The 15,146-nt window shown below is 38.3% G+C and overlaps 1 long non-coding RNA gene and 1 pseudogene across 2 annotated transcripts; both read right to left on the bottom strand.

The window, feature by feature from the left end:
• Positions 1–15,146, bottom strand: part of LOC124995913 — a 253,119-nt pseudogene that overhangs the window by 133,635 nt on the left and 104,338 nt on the right.
• LOC125016727 lies at positions 38–7,077 on the bottom strand. Of its 2 annotated transcripts, none has more exons than XR_007113742.1 (4): positions 7,019–7,077; positions 694–822; positions 442–549; positions 38–317 (listed from the first exon to the last, which is right to left on the bottom strand). It is a non-coding gene; the product is annotated as an uncharacterized LOC125016727 (long non-coding RNA). The 2 variants fall into 2 exon arrangements; XR_007113743.1 differs by lacking the exon at positions 7,019–7,077 and adding an exon at positions 992–1,046.

Below are 15,146 nucleotides of genomic sequence, written 5' to 3'. Positions count from 1 at the left end.
TGCTGGAAAAAGATGAAGCAGCTCAAATAAGTTATGTAAGAAGAGATTTATTAAAATACAATGATTGACAATGGGAAACAGTTGTAGAATTATTTCATCTTTCTCTGCAGTGTGTGGTTTCTGCAGGAAGATCTGAGTCGTGCTGTTTCTCATCTATAATGTTGCTGTTTGCTGGATTACTGAACTTTATTGAAGGAGTTCAACTGGGAACTATTTCACTGCAGAGAGGCCTTGACTCTGTCTCCAGACTTCCAGGACTTCAGGTCCTCCCACACCAGGCTATCAGAGACAAGATGCTCACTGTCTGGATGGTATATCTGTAAATGTAATAAATCCAAAGGTCACAGAGTCACAGTCAGAAAATAATAATTAGAAAAACTGAAGGAAAAGTAAGAAAATGGAAAATATAACAACATCAATGAAACATCTACAAAGACTCACAGTAACTTTGTCTCCAGCCTTGAGTTTCATTGATGGATCAAATGTGTATGTGATGGGTTCACTATTGTTGATCTGGACTTTTAACTGACGTCCTCCCAGTGGTTTGTCCTGCAGGACGGAAATGAAACACAAGAAGAAGAATGAGACACAGAGACAGGAACAAATGAATGTTGGTGTCTATTAAACCTGTTGAATCTATATTTTCTATGAAAAAATAAAGAAAATAGATTTTGACGCTTTAAACAACATCACCTGATCAGACATGTTTCTCAGACAGATATAGTAGTCCTTGGGATGAACAAACACAGTGATGTCTCCTGACGTCTCCTGACTGTCTGAGCTGCTGCTGTTCTGTGTTTGTTCAGGTTTGATTCTCTCTGACTGGGAGGAGACGACATCCACAGATAAGTCTTTTTACATCAGTCAGAGCAGAACATTATACATAGATGAACATTCATTGAAAATATATTTTGCTAGTTTATGTTCAATATTCTCAGATAAAACAATTCCAGTCAAAGCATTTATTATTGGTTCATACACACAGAAGTACCTGAGCTCAGGCAGTTTATACTTTTTTTTTCTTTTTTTTTCCTGTTGTATTCTGCTTCTGTAACACAGCAATTTCCATCATGGCATCAATAAATCTATCTGTTTATGTATCCCTTAAACAATATTATTCATTGAAGCTACATTCATTCTTCTTACTATGTGAATCACACCCAGCAGTAACCAAGACCCACAGCACTTCCGGTTATGGAGGGCAGCTGACAAGTCGCAGCACCTCGGCTCGTCGCCAACTTTCTGAAAAATACTTAAAACTCTACTGAGGCTCGGACAATATTCTCAATTTTGGGTGTGGGAAAGTGTGTTTGGTCACTATGCCACCGAAAATTTCCAAACAACTTGGACAACAACCAGCTAAGGGGCCGCAAAATGACACGGCTAATATTGCCATGGAGAAGGCTAGCAAGAGTGCTAGTGGCTCCAAAGAAGAAGCTAACGACAACGTGCCATCCAACACTGTTATACTGGAGGCGATTAGCTCATTGAAGGAAGAATTCGCTAAACAATCCAACGAAATGCTGGACGCAATTAATGGGATTAAAACAGATGTGTTGTCGCATTCGAGGAGAATTGGGGAAACGGAGGAGAGAATTTCACAGGCAGAGGAGGAAATGACTACTCTCCAACAAAAAGTCGTGCAGCTGGAAGGGACGGTGGAGATATTGAGGAATAAGATTCAAGATCAAGAGGACCGAGAGAGACGCTCGAACCTGAGACTAATTGGACTCCCCGAAAAGACCGAGGGCTCAGACATGTGCAGCTTTTTGGAAAACTGGGTGACGATCTCACCCCCACCCCAGTCATCGAACGAGCTCATCGGGTAGGTCAAGTCAACTCAAGTCAGTCCTCAGCACCGAGACCGATCATCATGAGATTTCTGAACTACGAAGACCGCGAAAAGACACTGAGAGCAGTCAGGAAGCTGAAGGAAGTGCGGTACGGAAATCAGTGAGTCAGCTTCTTCCCGGACCTATCAGCTGAAACCCGCCAGCGTCAGCGACAATTCGACGGAGTTAAGGCCCGTTTTCGGGCTATGGATATCTGCTACGGGCTGCTGTACCCAGCGCACCTGGTGGTCACTCACAACGCGGAGCGTCTCCGTCACGGAGGCAGAAGACTTTCTCCGTAAAATGCAAACATCTCCGCCAGCCTCCCCACGATCTGAGAGCTGAAATGGATATATACTGAACCTTTTTTCACCGTATCTTTTGCACCTCTTCAGGTAAATATGACCAGAAGTTTAATAGATCGTGATCGTTGCACTGAAAAAAATACGCAAAATACCCCCCTCCGTTTTTTGTTTCCTTTTTTTTCATATATATATAAATATATATATATATATACGGGCGTCTTTAGTGTGTGTTTTTCTTAAAAATGGACAATTAAAGTGACAATCTCAGGTTTGAACGACACAAAGCTGCCCTTAGAGACATACTCTCTGGTACCCCCAAGAGGGGAGGAGGAGGGGGGATTAACGATGTACTGTTAAAGTGGCCGGTGTGTTTATTTTTATTTATTTATTTATTTATTTATTTATTTATTTATTTATTTATTTATTTATTTGTATGCTTGTTTGTTTTTCTTCCCAACCTTTGATTTACTGAAGACCGAGCTCAGTCCATTTGATTTCGATGTTAGTTAGCCTAAAGCTATGTTACAGTATGTGCATCACGTTGCTCCTCATGGTGTGGATCTAACTTTCTACATAACCAGAGTTTATTACTATTTGGGTTGTTTATGTGCGCTTCGTTTGGGGAAGTGCAAGAGGGGTTCTTGGGACGGGTTAAGATCTCGGATTTTTGCTTTTCATTTTTATTATGTCAGTCATACCATCCCAAGGTACTTTTACAAAACAAATGACACTAATGTGTTCAGTTCATCCTGTAATGTAAGTTATTACATAACCCCATGAGTAACAGGTCAGATTTAAAAATCTCTAGCTCGAATACAAGAGGGTTGAATAAATGAGTAAAACTTCAACAAGTATTGAGTAGGATTAAGCAAATGAAATCCAATATAATTTTTCTTCAGGAAACACACTTGGTACAAAACGATATTAGCAGAGTGGAGAAAAGGTGGCCAGGGCAGGTTTACTCAGCTTCCTTTACTTCTCATGCTAGGGGGGTCATGATAATAATTCATAAATCTATCCCCTTTCAATTAAAAAACAAATATATAAACCCATCAGGGAGATATGTCATACATAATGGTACTATAGTATCTACCCAGATCAACTTGATAAATGTATACGCTACTAATGGGGATTCTCCCTCCTTTTATCAAAACCTTTTTCTGTCTCTATCATCTTACCCTGGCCAATACATAATAGGTGGTGATTTCAACTGTGTACTAGACCCAGCACAGGATCGATACTAGCATTGATACTTCCCATCAACAAACAAGAAAGATTATTAAAAAATTCATGGAAGATTTAAATCTAACTGATATTTGGAGATATCTTAATCCTAACAAAAAAGACTATTCATGTTTTTCAAATACATTTAAAACTTGTTCCAGAATAGACTACTTTTTAATCTCTAATGGTCTACTGTCATTGGTTGCAAAATGCTGGTATGATAGCATACTGTTATCTGACCGTGTTCCTATCTCCTTACTCTTGCCAAGTGCCTAGTATAATTTCCTCGCCCCCCAGATTTCGCTTTCAGTCTAGTTGGCTCCAGTACCCTGATTTTGTGAAGTTTCTGGATGGGAAAATTGATGAATACTTCTCTTTGAACACAAATCAAACCAGCGCTTCAATAAAATGGGAGCCTTTCAAGGCATATTTAAGGGGTGAGATAATAAGCTATACAAAATATAAATCCAAGGTACATTATGCACAATTAAACGCCCTAGAACAAAGAGTAAGGGATTTAGAACCGGAGCTCTATGACAGTGATGCTCCAGAAAAACAGCAGGAACTTCTACAATTGAAAGCCCAATACAATGAATTAACTACAAATAAAATAGCTTCAAATTTGTTGTGGTTAAAACAATCATATTATGATCAGGGAGAAAAAGCTGGAAAGTTGTTAGCATGGAGAATTAAGAAGATACAAACAGATAGAGCCATCAACTCCATCATATTAGAGGATGGGAAAGAACTAGTAGATCCAATTGAAATAAATACTGCATTTAAGAAATATTATGAAGGTCTATATAAATCTGAATCTCCTGGTAGATCACAAAAAGAGAATGATTTTTTAGACCAGCTTCAATTCCCAACACTATCCAAGGAGGACAAAACAAACCTTGACAAAAACTTAAGCATTTTAGAACTATCGGATGCTTTAAAGAACATGAGCAGTGGAAAGGCTCCCGGGCCAGATGGCATAGCAATAGAAATATAAAAGAAGTTCTCGGGAAAAGTGTTACCACATCTTCTTGAGATGTTTAATGAATCACTTGAAAAAGGAATACTACCTTCATCCTTAAGATCTGCAGTAATCTCCCTTTTGTTGAAACCAGGAAAATCCCCCTGGGAAAGAACATCGTACCGTCCTATATCGCTAATGTCATGTGATACCAAAATACTTTGCAAGGCACTGGCCAGGCGGATAGAAACTATCATTCCCAACCAAATTGTCAGTGATCAAAATGAGTTTGTACAGGGCAGACAGGCATTTCATAACACATACAGGCTGTTAAATATTTTATATGAAAAAAAAAATGCCAGGGACCATGCGGTTCTGTCATTAGATGCTGAAAAGGCATTTGACAGGATTGAATGGGGGTACCTTTTTAATGTACTTAGAATATTTGGTTTAGGGGAAACATATCTCAAATGGATTCAATTATTGTACAATGAACCACCAGCAGAAATCAAAACAAATAGCCAATTTTCAAAGCCCTTTAATCTTTATAGATCCACACGACAAGGCTGTCCCATGTCTCCTCTATTGTTTTTATTTGCCATCGAACCATTGGCCATGTCTATTCGTCAGTCAGCTGAAATCACTGGTATGACTATAGGTAAGACAGAGCATCATTTGTCTCTATTTGCAGATGATATTGTTGTGTTTTTAACAAATCTGGGAACCTCAATTAAGGCGCTTTGCCAGCTTCTGAAGGAATTTGGCCAGTTTTCTGGCTATAAAGTTAACAACACCAAAAGTGCCTTACTATTACTGAATAGAAAAGAAAGGGAATGCCCCCCGAGTCTTACACAGTTTGCTCCTGCCCCAGAAGGATTTACTTACTTAGGAATCAAAATAGCCCATGACGTCGAAAATATTATATCAATCTATTATGACCCTCTGTTGAAAGAAGTAGGAGATTCTCTGGAGAAATGGAGTTCAATGCCTGTTTCTATGATAGGACGTATTAACATTATTAAGATGTCTATCCTGCCCAAATTTTTATATCTTTTTCAGTCTATCCCACTTCCTCTGCCCGCTTCTTTCTTCTCCACACTTAGAAAACATTTCACATCCTTTATATGGAATAATAAGCGACCTAGGCTGCGACTCTCCCTTTTACGTCTACCATATGAACGTGGTGGACTAAGACTACCTCATATGAAACTTTATTATTGGGCAGCCCAACTCCGTGCAGCCATGTATTACTTTTTCACAACGGAGGCTCCATCTTGGATAGAGAATAACACATTAGAACTGCCACTGCACCTGTACCTTTACTCTGCGCCAACCAAATTACTTACAAAACGGGCACATAATCCATTCCTAAAAAATACTATATCAATCTGGCACGAGGCCCACAAATTTTTAAATGATGCTCCTAAACTCTCAAGTTTCACACCTATTTGGGGAAATGAAAACTTCAAAGCGAGGCGATGCGATAAGGGATTCAAACATTGGACAGAAAAAGGACTAAGCAAAATAAAAGATTTATATAATGAAGGGACTCTAATGTCATTCCAACAATTAATAGATAAACATGACCTTCCCAGAAAGCACTTATTTAAGTACTTGCAAAATAGAAGCTTTATATATTCCCAAATGAAAACCACCTCAGAACCTACCTACTATGTCCACTCTTGAGAAATTCACAGTTAGCCATTTATATGATAGAGGACAGTTATCAAAGTTTTATGACATACTATTAGCAGGCTCCAAAGAGAACTCAATTTCGTATTTAACTGCATGGAAGAATGATCTTCAGGCAAACATCTCTGTGGAGGACTGGGAGAAGGCATGTCTTCAGGCCCAAACCCAAACTATAAACACTAGATTTAAATTATTGCAATATAAGTAGTTGTTCAGGACCTATATTACCCCAGTTAAATTACATAATTTGAACCCTGAGATCCCTGATACTTGTAATAAGTGCACTGAAGAAATTGGCACACTCTATCAATGTATGTGGGAATGCCGAAAAATTCAGATTTCAGATGTTCTAGAAAGAGGTGCTGGAGCTCACTTCTAAATTGACAGAGAGTGTTGTCCTCATTGAAGCCAAAATGTGTTTATTTTTATAAATGATATGAATATACAAATGCCTGGGAACAGATAAGCAGCAATACTCCTGTAGAATGGTTTGAATCTTGTACCACAGCTAGAACATTGTGGCTATGAAATGGGAGAGTGAAATAGGATGGTGACCATGTTTTGTAACTCTGTAACCTTTTTTTTTTTTTTTTTTTTTTTTTTTTTTTTTTAATTCTTATCATTAGTATTATTATTTAATATATTATTTTTAATTATGTATATTATTCTTTAATAATTTTCTATTTTTTTTTACTGATTTGTTTTACTCCGAGAGGACTGTTGGTTATGAGAGGGAGGGAAAGGGATTTATGTCTGTATGCCTGTTGTGTTCATTGTGCATTGTTTGTTGAGAAAAGGAAAAACCTCAATAAATAAAGTTTTGAAAAAAAAAAAAAAAAAACAAGACCCACAGCTGAAACAAAAACAAGTTGTCTCTGAAGGTTCTAAATCAGGCTCCTCTGGTGTGGAACCAAACTCCCAGTTTGGGTTTGGGAAGCAGACACCTTACTATAGGCTGTTGTTGAAATGGGAACTATAATACATTTTTAGATGAGGAAAAGAGGAACCTTGATGTTCAGTTTCCTCCTCAGCTCCTCTAGTTCTTTCTCAGCTGTTTCTCTTTTCATCTCCTCCTCTTTGAGCTTCTTCTCCAACTGAGACATAAAGAGACATGATGAGAAACATTTACTTTTGTCTTTGGTTGTAAAATCATTACAAACTGACTGGTTTATGATTTGAAAAGATTTGCTTGAAAAGATGAACCTCTTCTAACCTTTTCTATTTCTTTCAGATATTTTTCCTCCTGGTCCTTTCCACTGTTGATCTGCTTCAGTAACTGGGAGAAAGAAGAGATGAGGAGAGGTTTGAGTAAATATCATTGTCTACATGAATTCGGTCTTATGTTTATGATGTTTCCTGGTTGGAGTGGGTTTGAACTTCTGATGTGAATTTTCTCATCCTCTTTAACTTCTCTTTAACCTCTATATGTGTGTACTTTATTTTGTATTTGTCCGACCTTGTCATCCAGCATAGCTTTTAGCATCCTTATCGATTTGTTCTCCTCCTGCAGCCGCCATGTCTCCTGTTCAAGTTTTTTGTTCTCAGCCAGTAGTTGTAGTTTGCAGTTGCAGTTTTATAGGAGTCGTGGTTGGATATTTTTTTTTTTTTTTTTTTAAAGATACAGGTAGTAAAACTTTTAGAATTTGGTCTCTCAGTTTTTTGAGGACAATGCCCAGACAGTTGGTGGCATTCATTTTTCTGGAATACGTCAACGCATCTTAGACACTATTAAGATTATTAAGTTCAAGCATCAATATTGAGGAAATTCATTAAACAGACCCTGAGAGATGCTTGTTAACAACGTCCTCCTGCAGAGGGCAGTGATACGACTAGTAAAAACTGACCATCTGAGAAGAAGAAGCTGCAGGTAAGTTTATGAGAGAGAAACTCAACAGAAAATATATAAGAGGAAGTTCTTCAATTCATCGTTTCGATTGATAGATTAATCCAAAGAAAAAGTTGTACTTTGTATCAGTCCTAGTTTATTTTCTAAATGTTGTATCTATTCATACAGCAGGGTATTACGGTTGTAACTCTTATTGTCTTGCACAGACAGTCTTTTCAATCCATAATGATCAGGACGATGGCAAAATAAGATCACATGAGAATGTGTCTGTTGGCAGAAAGTGTGTCAACATATTTGTGTGTTTACTCTGTGTGTTTTCTTCTCCAGTTCTTCACTGATCTTCTTCCACTTCGTTTCAGCTTCCTGTTGGTGGATTTCCTGCTGACAAACAGAAGGAAGATGTCGAATGTCAAACTCAACTTCCTTATAACACACAAATAATGTGAAGACTAAAATACAGACAAATGTGTGGCTAGAAAAGGCAAACCAAGAAAATAATAAAATGCCAAAAAAAAGCTAAGTGTAAAAGAAAGAAGGTAGTCAAAAACTTGAATATCTATAAGTTACATCAATTTAGTACAATGTGTACATCAACATCAATCTAGCTGAAATATTAGGTGCAAATAAGTCTAAGTGGAAGTTCCACGTGGACCTAATGGGGAAATGAGGTATGGGTGAAGGTAATGATGGAGGAGCAACAGGGGTAAACAGATGTTAGATGAGATGTTAGCTCACAGACACAGGGTAAGTGTGTCAAAAATAAACCTTGAAATTTCAGGAAAACCAAACCAGCTTAAGAGAAAATAATAAAGTCAATGACACAAACCTCCTGCTTCACTGACTCAACTTCCTTCTTCTGCTGCTTGTTGGGATTTGATGAAAACTGAGAAGGACGAGCAGAGAGATCAGGAGAGTTTACAAATGACAGACATTCAGGCTGTATTAACGTGGTGATGATGTGACCATTTACCCAAGAAAGAAAGGTATTCTTGGAAGCAGCTGCTTGGTTTTCCAACTGTAAGAAAAAGAAGAAACTTATAGAAGAATTTCTGTCCTCACTTGTGTCTGTTTCCATTTCAAGTCAATATTGAATCTGAAGGAGGAGATCTGCACTGTTTCTGAATGTTGTTGGTTCTGATGTAACACGTGTCTGTTTCTATAAAATTTCTCCACGTCTATGAGCTTGTTCCTCTCACCTCAGCTTTTATTATGTGCAGCTGTTCCTTCTCCTCTTCAAGCTTCTTGTTATCAGCCGTCAGTTTATCCACCTGGGGAGAAATGAGATGATGATGAGATGTTTAAGATAGATAGTACTGATGATAGGATGGTAGTGTTATTGTAACTAAATAGTATATAATAGTAGTAGTATAGTATATAATAATATAATATATACTATATAACAATAGGATGCAAACACATACACTAAATAAATAATGTATATTTTATGTCAATGCATGCAGTTCAGTACATAGCCTTGAATAGATAAAATAGTGATTTAATAAAGAGTCTATGTGATCTTACTTCTTCAGTCTTGTTCTTCAGTTCTTCTTTGGTTTTCTGCAGCTCTTCTTCAATCTTCTCATATTTCTCTGTCAGCTATCAGACAGACAGATGGATGATGATCAGTCAGTAGGATTACTGATCAAACTTTCTTCAAACTGATCAATCTAAACCTTTAATTTTTTACTTCTTGTCTCTTACATCTTTAGTTACTCCTAAAAGTTTCTCCTTCTCTGCTTCATCTCTGGATCTTTTCTTGGTCTCTGTGTAAAATCAAAAGAGCTGAATTCAACTAGAAAAGACGTTTGCTGGTGTTTTACATCATTAATGTGGTGACTCATCTGTAACTTACTGGTTCTATTTTGTCGCCACATAAAGAAGACACATGCTAAAATAACCATGATGCTAACAGCTAAGCTAATAGCCAAACCAGTGTTGTTGGAAACAGCAGAACTGGACGAGGACAGGAAGAAATCATCTGTAATGAAAACACACAGAGTTACATGACATTTCTACACAATCACACACAAACTGTGTCAAACTAAAATCATGTCATGGTCCGTTCTCTAAGCGTGTTCTACCTGGAACATGTATGTGAGCCTCTCTGGTCTGGTGGATGTTGTTCTGTTGGACTCTACAGGTGAAGCTGTTTTTGTGTCTCTTGTCCACAGTCACTCTGCTGCTGACAGTATAGAGGTGATCAGGACCTCTGACTGTCTCTGGAGGTCCAGCAGAGAGCAGGTTTCCCTCAGCGTCCAGCCACAACACCTCAGGCTCTGGATACCAGCCTCTGGATTCACACTGTAACACCACTCCTCCTCTGTCTCTGTCCATCCCTGATAAACTGATGATGGGTGAGGAGACAGGAACTGATGCTGAGCACAAGGAAGAAGAAATGAGGCTTTCACATATTTTAATCCAATTGAAATCCTTTTCTAGAAATAAAGACTAAACAGTCTTGAAGTTGTACATCATGTCTTCACTCACCAACACGTAGCTGAACAAAAGTCTCCTTTTCCAGTGATGGAATAAAACATCTGTATTTTCCCTCATCAGAGAGTTTCACTTTGGAGAGTTTCAGTGAAATGTTTCCTTTCATCAACTCATTAATGAACAGAGATGTTCTCCCCTCAAACGATACATGTTTTTTAGAAACAAGTTCCCGTTGGGAGCGCCAAACGTAAACAAATCTGGGCTCCAGATCAGGTCTCGTCCACTCCAACGTCCAATCAGTGGTGTCTTCAGCAGGCTGCAGGTGACATGGTAAAACCACATCTCCACCAAGAGTTGCTACTATTGGCTGAGATGAGCCGATCAGTTCAGACTGACCTGGAAATCAGAGAGAATCTAATTAAATATTTTTAAAAGCAGAAATATGTCCAGAACTATGATTAATGTTCCTGACTCTGGTCTCTATGGACAGGTTAGATTTCAGACATTGGATTCCCAGATTCCCATCAGGGTTAATTTTTTAATTTTTTGTTATTTTCTGATTCTTATTCTGAAACACACTCGAATGTAAGACATAGATGCTGACAGTGAATTACATATCACTCTCAATCAATATTGTTATTATTATTATTTGGTTTTTATTTGGGTATAACTTACCTTTGCAGATGTGTGTTAAGAAAACATGGAACGCCAACACAGTGAGAGATGAGAAGTGAAAAGTAAGGTGCAATTCTTCCATCCGGAAAAGTATCACCAAGACCTGGAAGTGAAGAACAAAAATATATTAATTTATACTGAATAAACTTTGCATAACAGCAAAAGCATTATGAAACTGTTTGGGCAAGTGTCAAAAATGGATGGCCAGGAAATAAAAAATAAAATGAGAACAGGGTCGATGGGGTACCAATAAGAGGAATTTCAGTTGTATCACTGTTTAATTTAAGGAAGTTGGTTTTGGATTTGAAGGATTTGAGCTGGGTGAACTGGGTGCTGTCCGAGAGATAGGAACCAGTGAAATGAGGCGAGATTATTGTAGCCGTTAGGATCAGGGCCAGTTTTTTTCAGAACTGGGATGATGGCTACAGTTTTGAGGGATGATGGAACAATTCCAGTGTTGAGTGATGATTAAGTGATGGTAGATATCAGGATAAGTACAGTTGAGAGGCATGACTTGACCAGGGTGGTGGGGAGGGGGTTGAGATGACAGCTGGAGGATTTAGATTTGTGGTTGAGGTCAGTAATGTGAAGAAATTTTTACTGAGCAGTGTGAACAGTGATTTGGTATTCCCTTCGTTTGAGATGATTAGACTGGAGTAGTAGTTAGTTTTGGCTTGACTAATTGAGTCCTTGTAATAGGATATGTGGTTTATGTACATTTCTTTGTGAATGGTGAGCCTAGTTTTTTTTTCATAGAGTCTTTCAAGTTGGCGGCCTTTAGCTTTCTTTGAGCAAAGATGAGGAGTATAACAGTGGGCAGCTGTGGAGAAGGAGAAAGAGTTTTAACTGGAGCAAAAGAACTGACAATGTTGTTGAGACTATTGTTGTAGTGGGATACCAGAGATGGAGTGTTGTGCTGAAAGAGGAAATGGTCACTAACATGGAGTTCATCAGATGTGCAGGTGGAAACCAGAGCAGTAGACTAAGTCCAGAGTGTGTCCTTTTGTGCGTGTCGGGAAGCTGATGAATTGAGTCCAAAACCATCCAGGCATGAAAAAAAATCTCTGGTGAGAGGTAAACCTCATTTACAAAATCATTGCGGGGCTTGGGGGGGTGGTAGATATTAGCAATGATGGTGGGAGTCGGTCCAGGGAGTGTAAATATGAGATGTTCAACTGAGGAGAAGTCAGATTGAGACAGTGGAAGGACTTTCCACTTCTTGCGGTGGATGACTGCAATTCCTCCGCCACGGCTGAAGCTACAGAGGTAAACATAGTCCAGTGGGGTGGAGTCATTCAGTGAAGCAAAGTCATTGGGCTCTTGCCAAGTTTCAGTCAAACAGAGAAAGTCAAACTTGCGATCAGTGAGGAGATCATGGATGAGGTGTCCCTTATTTGTGAGTGAGCGGATGTTAAGGTGTCAAAAGTTGACAGAGGTGTTGTTGTTCTTGGTGGGAGTGACTGCCAAATAGGCTAGATAGTACTGTGTGATCAACAGTGGTGTTTCTGCTAGGATGGCGTCTGTTTGTAATATGGACAGGAATAGGGAGGGGCTGAATAATAATGTGATTGTTAAGGGAACTAATAATGGGGAGACCAGCAGTTGAGGGAACTGATGACAGGTGAGGCCAGAAGGAGGAGCACTCAGGATGCACCGTTGTGCTGCACATTAGCGGCTAGCAAGCGGCTACCTAAACTGTTTTAAGAACTGTTCAAAGAGCTCTGGTTTAGTGGGAGGGACTTAACTATAAAATTTTTTTTTATAATGTGTCCCTCTGAATGTCACCCTGAATTTTATTCATGATGAATCTAAAATGCATTCATGTTAGCCAGACTAAGGTTATGTCAATCAAATAACCATAACCCTAACTCCAACCCTAACCTCAAACTACGGGGAACCATTGTGATATATACTTCATCCTAACCCTGACTATAACTTTAACCCTAGGGCTACCAAATGGTGTGCTAACAAAATGGTGAGATACATTATCCCAAAGCATGTGTAGCACCCACACAGTCATGTGAACTGTCAACCAGGATCTGTACAGGGAAGTAGATTCCACCATCAGAGAAGCAGAGAAGCCAACCACCACTTTACTCTATTGCATCACACACAAACTAACAAAACATCTTAACTACAGTCGACCAAATGTTGAAACCCACTCATTAACTAACAGTCAGCATTTACCAGCAGCACCATCACTCACAGCAACGTAGCAGCTACAATCCACCAATAAATACATTTATATATCAGTGAACTAAAGTTAGATTTAGGTACCTGTTACATACCCACCAGGAAGCTGGTTCTGACTCTGGCAGAAGGAAGTTGAGGGATGCCTGGAGAAGAGGACCCACAATAGGATAATCGACAGAGGCACAAATAGGTAGATGGAAACAACTGAAAGAGATAAGGAGGAAGTGGAGGCAAATGATTAACACTTCTCAAACACTTCCAGGGAATCTGGTGGACCTAAACAGGTTGGATAGGTCAGTGTCAGATGCTGACTGGCTGTCTTAAAATAAACAAAGCAGAACAAACAGAGAAAGACTTTACGCCTAACTTTCATATGGCATGAATTTCACGCCTTTTTTGAAGCTACATGTGTGAATCCTGTTGCTAGGATGGTTTTATATATTCACATTTGCTACAAAGATGATGTTTTAAATTTGTTTTACTGGTTCCTGATTTGTCAACAAAGATTATTAATAAGAATGTCTCGTCCAGTGACACCTGGGATTAGCTCCAGCCCCCTACTCTGACCCCTGTCAGTGTCTGGGCAAGGCTAAATTTGGTGGTAGTTTTGAATTACTGCAGATTATTTACCTCCTTTCAGTGTTTGTTGTTTTTAATCTTGGACTGGAACTAACAGTAAGTATACACACTTGGGTTATTTTACTTGTTTCATGACACTGAGCTTCAAGCTGGTGTTTGAGGCATTTATTTTAATTTCATTTAAAATTAAGTTTGCTAATGATAATGTTTAGCTTCATTTGTGTTACACAGGTGAATTGTGTTGTGTGCTTACAGGAACGTAATGAGTGTTAAATATATTTTATGTATCTGAACTGAAAGCTTGTATTTAATTTGTACTGCAGTTTTTTTAAACAGATACCCAAGAAGATTCAGCAAAGCAACCCCAGACCAGTCTACTGTCTCTCTCATTTTGTTCGCTACCTGTCTGCCAGAATACCACCATGACCCTTTTGAGCACTGGCAGTTATATAAGATGAGATGAGATTAATAAAAACGTGTTTGTTTAAAACCTTAAAGGTGGCATACACTCATACTAACTTAACTCAAACTACTTAACTGAAGAGAAGATTTGCAGAAAATGTGTTGAATGATTGTCTGCTCTAGTGACAGAACACATTCAGACTACAGCATATCACCTGCTGTTCTTAGTTAGTTGACAATACTCCTCGCCACATCTATAACTCTGTACCACATGGAAACAGTAAGAGAAAGACAGTAAAGGACAACATCTGATTGATAGAACCAATCTCACCCCAGACCTTGTTTCTGTGTTGTTTTACATGCGCCTAACTAACATCTACTTTCAGTTTAATTAAAGTTTCTACAAGCAAAGATCTGACTGAGTGTCATCTGCTGGGGTTTGTCTCTGTATGGAGGACACTTGATCAGATATGTGGATGACACCTGGATTGAAATCAAAAAGGCGGTGGAAACTTTACTAGGACACACCAGTGCAGTGGTCAGCAGCATCAAGTTTTTTGTTTGTTTTTATTAAGATCCCCAATTATCTGTTACATGTGATAGCAGCTACTCTTCCTGGTGTCTATTAAAGTACACATAAAATAATCAAATATACATGAAATGAAGTTAGACTTCCAAAAAATATATAAAAAAGCCGCCTTATACACATAACAGCCATACGATAATAATAATATGATTATTATTAATAATAATAATAATAATAATAATAATAATGAAAATAATATCCAACAAAAAAACAAGAACAAAGTCAATACTTTACTTAGACAGACTTTAATGATCCACGAGGGAAAGGACTTTGTCACCATCACTACGTTACCCATAAAAGGAAACACTCATATAAACCACAAGAAAGTTAAATAAAATGAGATTAAATTAAAGCAAAATAAAAAATGAGCAGTGTATTCAAAAAATGTACAGAATTGTTTCCTTTGTTTCCGTAGTCCAAA

Source organism: Mugil cephalus, chromosome 1 (genome assembly GCF_022458985.1).
Source record: "Mugil cephalus isolate CIBA_MC_2020 chromosome 1, CIBA_Mcephalus_1.1, whole genome shotgun sequence".
Taxonomy (NCBI): Eukaryota; Metazoa; Chordata; class Actinopteri; order Mugiliformes; family Mugilidae; genus Mugil; species Mugil cephalus.
Note: the sequence above shows the minus strand (reverse complement) of the source record. Positions and strands in the feature narration are given on the sequence as shown.